General features: G+C 38.7%; 1 pseudogene across 1 annotated transcript; it reads right to left on the reverse strand.

The window, feature by feature from the left end:
* Positions 1 to 5,180: 5,180 nt before the first annotated feature.
* LOC309834091 (DDB1- and CUL4-associated factor 16-like) lies at positions 5,181 to 10,962 on the reverse strand (annotated as a pseudogene). Its single transcript has 2 exons — positions 10,603 to 10,962; positions 5,181 to 5,472 (listed from the first exon to the last, which is right to left on the reverse strand). The product of its transcript is annotated as a DDB1- and CUL4-associated factor 16-like (transcript).
* Positions 10,963 to 11,270: the final 308 nt, after the last annotated feature.

Here is an 11,270-nt window from a genome sequence, read left to right on the forward strand (position 1 = left end):
ATACAAGAACTGAATGGTAGAGTGTGTACTAAATCAAGTCACCTCCTCCCTTTTGGGACATCAATTCCTATACACCCTACACACCCAGTTCTCTCCTTCCTATCTCTTTCATGCATTTTTTTTTTCTGCAATGCTTCCTTTCTTCCTTTCTGTCTCTCTTCCTTCCTTCCTTCCTTCCTTCCTTCCTTCCTTCCTTCCTCTCTCTTTCTTTCTGCATTCCTTTCAAAATCTAGCTCAAAACCTACTTCTTCCAGGGAGTCTCTGATAAATGCCACATGCCTTGATTTTTCCTTTATATTGTATTCTCCATTTATCTGTATTCTTTTATGCTAGGTATGGTCTATTCCTGTGTAGGCTATATAATTAGAACGATTATGTTATTAAGAATAAGATAATAATAATTTGGAGGGATAATAAGATTGTTAAAAATTCAGTGGGAATGTAAATTGATACAGCCACTATGGAGAACAGTATGGAGGTTCCTTAAAAAACTAAAAATAGAACTACCATATGACCCAGCAATCCCCCTACTGGGCATATACCCTGAGAAAACCATAATTCAAAAAGAGTCATGTACCACAATGTTCATTGCAGCTCTATTTGCAATAACCAGGACATGGAAGCAACCTAAGTGTCCATCGACAGATGAATGGGTAAAGAAGATGTGGCACATGTATACAATGGAATATTACTCAGCCATAAAGAGAAACAAAATTGAGTTACTTGTAGTGAGGTGGATGGACCTAGAGTGTTTCATACAGAGTGAAGTAAGTCAGAAAGAGAAAAAAAAATACCATATGCTAACACATATATATGGAATCTAAAAAAAAAAAAAGGTTCTGAAGAACCTAGGGGCAGGACAGGAATAAAGACGCAGACATAGAGAATGGACTTGAGGACACAGGGAGGGGGAAGGGTAAGCTGGGACGAAGTGAGAGAGTGGCATGGACAAATATACACTATCAAATGTAAAGTAGATAACTAGTAGGAAGCAGCTGCATAGCACAGGGAGGTCAGCTTGGTGTTTTGTGACCACCTAGAAGGGTGGGATAAGGAGGGTGGGAGGGAGATGCAAGAGGGAGGAGATATAGGGATATATGTATATTTATGTATATTTATAGCTGATTCACTTGTTATACAGCAGAAACTAACACATCATTGTAAAGCAATTATACTCCAATAAAGATGTTAAAAAAAAAAACTCCAGACCCCTTCCTGGAGATTCTGATTCTGTTAGCATGGGATGGGGGATGGGTACAGGTATTTTGTGTGTGTGTGTGTGTGTGTGTGTGTGTGTGTGTGTGTGTGTGTGGTACGCGGGCCTCTCACTGTTGTGGCCTCTCCCGTGGTGGAGCACAGGCTCTGGATGCGCAGGCTCAGAGGCCATGGCTCACGGGCCCAGCTGCTCCATGGCATGCGGGATCCTCCCGGACTGGGGCACGAACACGTGTCCCCTGCATCGGCAGGCGGACTCTCAACCACTGCGCCACCAGGGAAGCCCAGGTATTTATATTTTTAACAAGCTAATTCTTATTTTTGTGTGTGTGTGGCTGTGCCGAGCAGCTTGCAGAATCTCATTTCCCTGACCAGGGATTGAACCCCAGCCACGGCAGTGAAAGCCCAGAATCCTAACCATTAGGCCACCAGGGAACTCCCGCAAGCTAATTTCTATCATCAGGCAACTGGGAAACACTAGCCTTATCCTTATGAAGTTTGGATTTTGGGTCAGATTAATTAGGATTTGAGGCTGGGCTCTAGAGGTTGTTAGCTGTGTGAAGCATTAGACAAGTTACCGTGTCCACAGACACGGCTTTTTATCTAGAAAATGTGGATGATAATCACTAGTCCCCATTTTCCTGGGGAATTAAATGATTCATGTAGAGCATTAGTACAGTTCCCGGAATATTCTAAGTTCTCAGTAAATATTGAAAATTATGTTTATATTTGCTTGTAATTTGTTTGGTTATTTACTATGATTCAAGTTCTGGGTGATGGGTTTTTGGTTCTTCTGTAACACTGGTGATTCAGGGTTGGGTGACCCATAAAATTTTGCCCCAGCCGAAGACTATTGTTGAGAGCCTGTTAACCTTTGCCAAGTTTTTATTGCCTCAACAAGGGATCTCTTTTCTTTGTCCTCTTTAATTTTACCTGTCACCTCCATTAAATTATAAAAAGATCTTTGAGGCCAGTGACCCAGACAGATACTTTTGTTACACAGTAAGTAGATCCAATACCTTGTATAGTGGGCTATCAGCAGAGGGCATTATCTAATAGAACCCACATTTATTTCATAGAGTTGTAGAACCATAATTTCTTATTTAGGTTACAACAGCTCCTAATGGGTCTTAGAGTCTTACACTCTTGCTCCCCTACAATCCAGTGTCTACACAGTAGCCAGTGTGATCTTTTTAAAATGTAATCACAGAAAGTCATTCCCTTTTGATCTTCCAATGCTTTTCACTGTATTTAGAATAAAATTGAAATTCCTTACCATGGTTTTGTAAGCCCTACCTGATCTGGGCTGGTCTGTCTGACCTCATCTCCTGTCATTAACTTCCTGTATTATTACATTCCTGTAACTTTGCTGTTTCTCCTGTCTGGGTTTTTTTCCCCTAGATATTCCCATGATTAAGCCCGGATGTCACCTTCTCAAGACCTTCCTTCTGCTCCCTATTCAAAGTTTTCCTCCCATTAGTTTCTATCCTATTAGTCTGCTTTATTTTCTTCTGATCACTTACTCACTGTCTGATATTGTATTTATCAGTAACTGTTGTTAACTTACTTGTTCATTGGAAGCTCCATGAGAGCAGGCATCTTGCCCATCTTGTATTCCTAGCACTGGGGACAGAACGTGGCACATTGCATGCGCTCCATATATGTTTGTCAAATTGATAAATGAACTTTACAGATAGGCTGAAGTACATCTACAGAATCCAGTAGATTTCAACTTTTTTTAAAAAGCAGAAGACTCATCAAACAAAATATTTGGTTTTAAATAATTAATTTGTATGTTTGTTCAGTTCTTTTCACTCATTTCTTGACAATTAATAAGATTCTATACACAGAACAAGTTCTTAGCAAATACTTGGCAATTTAATGACTCCTTGTTCAACAAAAACTACCACCAGGGGGAAATCAATCCTCTGACCAGTAGCTGCAGACAGTGAGAAAATCTGGCTAGAGGAGAAGCAGACCTGACCCCAGGGGACAAGGGCAGGTGAGAGGCACTTAGTGTTCTGGCAGCACAGCTCCTCCAGGGTTTCTCTGCAGCTCTATAGAGAGAGCAGTAGGAAGCAGAAGAAGCAGGGCCATCATTGAAGCACCCAGAGGAGAAGCAGCAAGAGAGGGCTCTTCAATGCTGCCAGAGCTGCAGTGAGAAGCTGTCTGGCCTGGAGTGGCCTTGGGCCAGTGGCTGCAGCACTGCAGAAAGGACGGCAGTGGTGGTGCTGGCAGCAGTGGTGGTGACACAAGGACAGTATCTCAGGGAGGTAGGGACATGGGAAGCAGGCTCCCTCAAGGTGCAAGCCAGAAGGGACTTGGGAAGGAGCAATAACTGAGAGATTACACTTTTATAATCTTAATTTTTTTAACGTTTTAAAAACTAATTTCATAGAACATCTACATAGGAACAGTTACTGATACATTCTGTTACACTAACATTGTACGGTTTAAGTTCAGTAATTTTCCATTAACAAATATTTTTTCTACCTACTACAATTCCCTCCTTTTTCCTTAAGATGAGACAACTAAGGCTCAAGAAACTACTCATTAGGTTATAACCATTCTTCTCTCTCTTTAAAGTTGCTATACATTTATAGAATTTGTGTTTCCATTAATCCTTCAATTTTTTGATGCCACTTTGTATACAGCACTTAATTATGGAGAAAAGAAAAAGCAAAACTAAAACAAGGAAGGATATATGCTATATCTTTAACAATATATTTTCTGGTTCCCTTTAGATGCCCAGTCAACCAGGATCACATACAGGTTTCACGCTTTATTGCAGATATGTGAAAGACTTACTGGTCTCACACATTTTATGTATGTTGACTTCTATGTTTTGACTCATCTAAATAAACACAGCAAGACTCATTTACAAGGGTACATATGCTTTCTATTCAACCAGAAAAAAATCTAAAGCTAGATGTAGAAAAACAATGATACTAAAAAACTCTTTAACTTCAGATTGTATTAGACTGAGATTTTCTGCAGTAAAGTTCTTTACAGTTAGAAGGGTACCTGAAAAGTTTGCCATGGATGTGGAAAGTGCATGAAGTACTGCTCCAGGAGACATTATACAGATGAAATACTTTAACCCACTAGCATAAATGCTCTCTTAATTCTTTCCCAGTGGTCCTTTGGAATGTGTTTTATTTGCTCTTGGTAAAGTCTGGATGCCAAGATGCAGGAAATATATTCCCTACAGAACAGGTGTCTGTTTAACCCCCACGTACGATTTTATAAATGAGTTTAGCTAGAAACAGCCTGGTGGGAGCCTATATAATGTTTACGCTGTAATTTCAGGTTCCATAATAGGTCTGGAATAGTGTAGGCTACTACTACACTACTGCACTCCCACCCCCCAAAATAGGAACTCCTAAAGGGTGCTATATGTAGGCCTATCAATATAAAAGCTGGGAGATAAATCCATATTCCCACCATTTTTTTTGTCTAATTATTCAATTTAATTCAACTACTTCCCTAGAAATGAATATCAGAGAAAAGTATGCTCAGAAAGGTGATTTTGGGAGTAGCTGACTTACCACTTTCCACAATGGTTATTCTGAAGTTAGGGTAACAAATGGGGTAGTGGCCTCCTTTTCCTTCCCACTAAAAATTAGGTATCTAGTTAAGTCCATTAGACAGGCAGAGTAAATTACGGGGAGAACTGAGTGTGGAGAGTGTTCACTTATCTTTTGTAATAAGGTCCCTTTTGACTAATTCTCTACTGAAGTTCTCACTTTATCCACAGGGTTCTTCAAAGGGAACGCTCACAATGCGCATCTTCTGTAGTCGAGTTACAGGACTCTTGGGTATATATTCAGTACTTGATTGTATTTTGGCATATCAGGACAGGACATAGTTGGGTTGAGAAGACTTTAGTTTCTCAACTGTGGGCTGTGTAACTGTATTCCTTTCTCAACTGCAACACAAGAGATATGAGAAGGAATGGTGGATCTTTATAGTGATGAAGTTAGGGGTTTGTTAAACTGCCTTTTGGAAGTCAGTGTAGGAGTAAGTAGTGCTGATGGGTTCAGTGCGGGTTGTTTCCTTAACTGTTTTAGTTAACCAGCCACAGCAACAACCAGAAACACATGAATTAGGAATTTATTTTAGGTACTCAGGTATGGGAGTGGCTGTACTCAATGTTGGGCTTAACTCTTTGGTGGCAAATTGCAGTGCTCCATTTAGAGTGGCATGATCTCTAGAAAGCCGGCTGGGACTCATGAGGGGCTTTTGAAAAGGTGGGACTCGAGAAGCAAGAAGAACAACAATCCTACATCCTGTGGAAAAAAAACCACATTCATAGAAAGATAGACAAGATGAAAAGGCAGAGGGCTATGTACCAGATGAAGGAACAAGATAAAACAATTAAATGAAGTGGAGATAGGCAACCTTCCAGAAAAAGAATTCAGAATAATGATAGTGAGGATGATCCAGGACCTCGGAAAAAGAATGGAGGCAAAGATCGAGAAGATGCAAGAAATGTTTAACAAAGATCTAGAAGAATTAAAGAACAAACAAACAGAGATGAACACTACAATAACTGAAGTGAAAAATACACTAGAAGGAATCAATAGCAGAATACCTGAGGCAGAGGAACGGATAAGTGACCTGGAAGACAGAATGGTGGAATTCATTGCTGCGGAACAGAATAAAGATAAAAGAATGAAAAGAAATGAAGACAGCCTAAGAGACCTCTGGGACAACATTAAATGCAACAATATTTGCATTATAGTGGTCCCAGAAGGAGAAGAGAGAGAAAAAGGACCCAAGAAAATATTTGAAGAGATTATAGTCGAAAACTTCCCGAACATGGGAAAGGAAATAGCCACCCAAGTCCAGGAAGCGCAGAGAATCCCATACAGGATAAACCCATGGAGAAACATGCCTAGACACACAGTAATCAAATTGGCAAAAGTTAAAGACAAAGAAAAGTTATTGAAAGCAGCAAGGGGAAGATGACAACATACAAGGGAACTCCCATAAGGTTAACAGCTGATTTCTCAGCAGAAACTCTACAAGCTAGAAGGGCGTGGCATGATATACTTAAAGTGATGAAAGGGAAGAACCTACAACCAAGATTACTCTACCCAGCAAGGATCTCATTCAGATTCGATGGAGAAATCAAAAGCTTTACAGACAAGCAAAAGCTAAGAGAATTCAGCACCACCAAACCAGCTCTACAACAAATGCTAAAGGAACTTCTCTAAGTGGGAAACACAAGAGAAGGAAAGGACCTACAGAAACAAACCCAAAATGATTAAGAAAATGGTAATAGGAACATACATATTGATAATTACCTTAAATGTGAATGGATTAAATGCTCCAACCAAAAGACACAGGCTTGCTGAATGGACACAAAAACATGACCTATATATACGCTGTCTACAAGAGACCCACTTCAGACCTTGGGACACATACAGACTGAAAGTGAGGGGATGGAAAAAGATATTCCATGCAAATGGAAATCAAAAGAAAGCTAGAGTAGCTATACTCATATCAGATAAAATAGATTTAAAAAAAAATAGACTTTGAAACAAAGAATGTTACAAGAGACAAGGAAGGATACTACATAATGATCAAGGGATCAATCCAAGAAGAAGATATAACAATTATAAATATATATGCATCCAGCATAGGAGCACCTCAATACATAAGGCAACTGCTAACAGCTATAAAAGAGGAAATCGACAGTGACACAATCATAGTGGGGGCCTTTAACACCTCACTTACACCAATGGACAGATCATCCAAACAGAAAATTAATAAGGAAACACAAGCTGTAAATTACACAATAGACCAGATAGATGTAATTGATACTTATAGGACATTCCATCCAAAAACAGCAGATTACACTTTCTTCTCAAGTGTGTACAGAACATTCTCCAGGATAGATCGCATCTTGGGTCACAAATCAAGCCTCAGTAAATTTAAGAAAATTGAAATCATCTCAAGCTTCTTTTCTGACCTCAACGCTATGAGATTAGAAATCAATTACAGGGAAAAAAAACGTAAAAAACACAAACACATGGAGGTTAAACAATACGTTACTAAATAACTGAGCGATCACTGAAGAAATCAAAGAGGAAATCAAAAAATACCTAGAGACAAATGACAATGAAAACACGACGATCCAAAACCTATGGGATGCAGCAAAAGCAGTTCTAAGAGGGAAGTTTATTGCTATACAAGCCTACCTCAAGAAACAAGAAGAATCTCAAAGAAACAATCTAACCTTACACCCAAAGTAACTAGAGAAAGAAGAACAAACTAAACCCAAAGTTAGCAGAAGGAAAGAAATCATAAAGATCAGAGCAGAAATAAATGAAAGAGAAACAAAGAAAACAATAGCAAAGATCAATAAAACTAAAAGCTGGTTCTTTGAGTGGATAAACACAGTTGATAAACCACTAGCCAGACTCATCAAGAAAAAGAGGGAGAGGACTGAAATCAATAAAATTACAAATGAAAAAGGAGAAGTTACAACAGTCAACACAGAAATACAAAGCATCCTAAGAGATTACTACAAGCAACTCTATGCCAATAAAATGGACAACCTGAAAGAAATGGACAAATTCTTAGAAAGGTAAGACTCCGAAGACTGAACCAGGAAGAAATAGAAAATATGAACAGACCAGTCACAAGTAATGAAATTGAAACTGTGATTAAAAATCTTCCAACAAACAAGAGTCCAGGACCAGATGGCTTCACAGGTGAATTCTATCAAACATTTAGAGAAGAGCTAACACCCATCCTTCTCAAAGTCTTCCCAAAAATTGCAGAGGAAGGAACACTCCCAAACTCATTCTGAGGCCACCATCACCCTGATACCAAAACCAGACAAAGATACTACAATAAAAGAAAATTACAGACGAATATCACTGATGAATATAGATGCAAAAATCCTCAACAAAATACTAGCAAACAGAATCTAACAGCACATTAAAAGGATCATACACCATGATCAAGTGGGATTTATCCCAGGGATGCAAGGATTCTTCAATATATGCAAATCAATCAATGTGATACACCATATTAAAAAACTGAAGAATAAAAACCATGTGATCATCTCGATAGATGCAGAAAAAGCTTTTGAAAAAATTCAACACCCATTTATGATAAAAACTCTCCAGAAAGTGGGCATAGAGGTTAACCTACCTCAACATAATAAAGGCCATATACAACAAACTCACAGCAAACATCATTCTCAATGGTGAAAAACTGAAAACATTTTCTCTCAGATCAGGAATAAGACAAGGATGTCCACTCTCACCACTATTATTCAACAGTTTTGGAAGTCCTAGCCACAGCAATCACAGAAGAAAAAGAAATAAAAGGAATACAAATTGGAAAAGAAGAAGTAAAAGTGTCACTGTTTGCAGATGACATGATACTATACATAGAGAATCCTAAAGATGCCACCAGAAAACTACTAGAGCTGATCAATGAATTTGGTAAAGTAGCAGGATACAAAATTAATGCACAGAAATCTCTTGCATTCCTATACACTAATGATGAAAAATCTGAAAGAGAAATTAAGGAAACACTTCCATTTACCACTGCAACAAAAAGAATAGAATACCTCAGAATAAACCTACCTAAGAGACAAAAGACCTGTATGCAGAAAACTATAAGACACTAATGAAAGAAATTAAAGATGATACCAACAGACGGAGAGATACACCATGTTCTTGGATTGGAAGAATCAATATTGTGAAAATGACTATACTACCCAAAGCAATCTACAGAGTCAATGCAATCCCTATCAAATTACCAGTGGCATTTTTTACAGAACTAGAACAAAAAATCTTAAAATTTGTATGGAGACACAAAAGACCCTGAATAGCCTAAGCAGTCTTGAGGGAAGAAAACGGAGCTGAAGGATTCAGATTCTCTGGCTTCATACTATACTACAAAGCTATAGGAATCAAGACAATGTGGTACTGGCACAAAAACAGAAACACAGATCAATGGAACAAGATAGAAAGCCCAGAGGTAAACCCACGCACCTATGGTCAACTAACCTATGACAAAGGAGGCAAGGATATACAATGGAGAAAAGAGAGTCTCTTCAATAAGTGGTGCTGGGAAAACTGGACAGCTACATGTAAAAGAATGAAATTAGAACACTCCCTAACACATACACAAAAATAAACTCAAAATGGATTTGAGACCTAAATGTAAGACCGGACACCTTTAAACTCTTAGAGGAAAACACAGGAAGAACACTCTTTGAGATAAATCACAGCAAGATCTTTTTTGATCCACCTCCTAGAGTAATGGAAATAAAACCAAAAATAAACAAATGGGACCTAATGAAACTTAAAAGCTTTTGCACAGCAAAGGAAACCATAAACAAGACGAAAAGACAACCCTCAAAATGGGAGAAAATATTTGCAAATGAATCAACGGAGAAAGGATTAATCTCCAAAATTATAAACAGCCCATGCAGCTCAATATTAAAGAAACAAACAACCCAATCCAAAAATGGGCAGAAGACCTAAATAGACATTTCTCAAAGGAAGACATACAAATGGCCAAGAAGTACAAGCAAAACTGCTCAGCATCCCTAATTATTAGAGAAAGGCAAATCAAAACTACAATGAGGTATCACCTCACACCGATTAGAATGGGCACCATAAGAAAATCTACAAACAACAAATGCTGGAGAGGGTGTGGAGAAAAGGGAGCCCTCTTGCATTGTTGGTGGGAATGTAAATTGATACAGCCACTATGGAGAACAGTATGGAGGTTCCTTAAAAAACTAAAAATAGTATTACCATATGACTCAGCAATCCCACTACCGGGCATATACCCAAAGAAAACCGTAATTCAAAAAGACACATGCACCGCAATGTTCATTGCAGCACTATTTACAATAGCCAGGTCATGGAAGCAACCTAAATGTCTATCGACAGATTAATGGATAAAGCAGATGTGGTACACATATACACTGGAATATTACTCAGCCATAAAAAGGAACAAAATTGGGTCATGTGTAGAGACGTGGATGGATCTAGAGACTGTCATACAGAGTGAAGTAAGTCAGAAAGAGAAAAAAATGTATCGTATATTAATGCTTATATGTGGAAACTAGAAAAATGGTACAGATGAACCGGTTTTCAGGACAGAAATTGAGACACAGTTGTAGAGAACAAACGTATGGTCACCAAGGGGGGAAAGTGGCGGGGTGGTGGTGGTGGTGGTGTGATGAATTGGGAGATTGGGACTGACATGTATACACTGATGTGTATAAAATAGATGACTACTAAGAGCCTGCTGTATAAAAAAATAAATAAAATTAAATTAAAAAAAAAGAAAAAACTTAAGTTACATGCTTACACTGAATTAAAAAGAAAAGAAAAGAAAAGGTGGGACTCCACAAGAAGCTAGAGGAGGCCATTCAGGAATTGGTTCCAGTTTGGGTACACAATGGGAGCAATGAGAGAGTCTTAGAACTATCTCTTGAAGTATTCGGACCGGTGTGCTAGCATACAAGAGTTTAGCGTAATATAACCAGGAATTAGGATTTAAATGTTTCCAAGTTGTAGAATATTTTAAAAGGCACTTAACCTGCCGGGCAAGACTCTCAAGAGGTGTTAGGTTGGGCACCACAGGGTCCTCTTCTTCAGAGGAATCCTACTCTTCCCCAGAACTCTCATTTAGGTAGTTAGCGTTTTCTTTTTCCTCACTTTCTGATTCTGATTAGGGATCAGGAGAGGGATTTCTAGGACACATTAGAATAGAACAACAGTATAGGAAAAAAGGTACCAGAGAAAGGTAATAATCTAAGCCCATAAAACACTAACATTGGCAGATAGATGCAGAAGATAAAAAATCCTTTTTGTAGGATTCATTTGTCCATTTCTCAGTCTGTTACACACACACAGTATGCCTCTGGCTCGTACCACTGTGCAGTCCTTCAAGATTATGTTGTATATTTTTCACTTACAAAGAAGACAGCTCAGTTCTCAGGACCAGTTCAGTGTGTAAAAGTTAGTCACTTACCAGTGGCACAGGTCAGAGTCTCTCCTTCAAATCCTGGC

This window comes from Grampus griseus, assembly GCF_964374135.1.
Source record: "Grampus griseus genome assembly, chromosome: 1".
Taxonomy (NCBI): domain Eukaryota; kingdom Metazoa; phylum Chordata; class Mammalia; order Artiodactyla; family Delphinidae; genus Grampus; species Grampus griseus.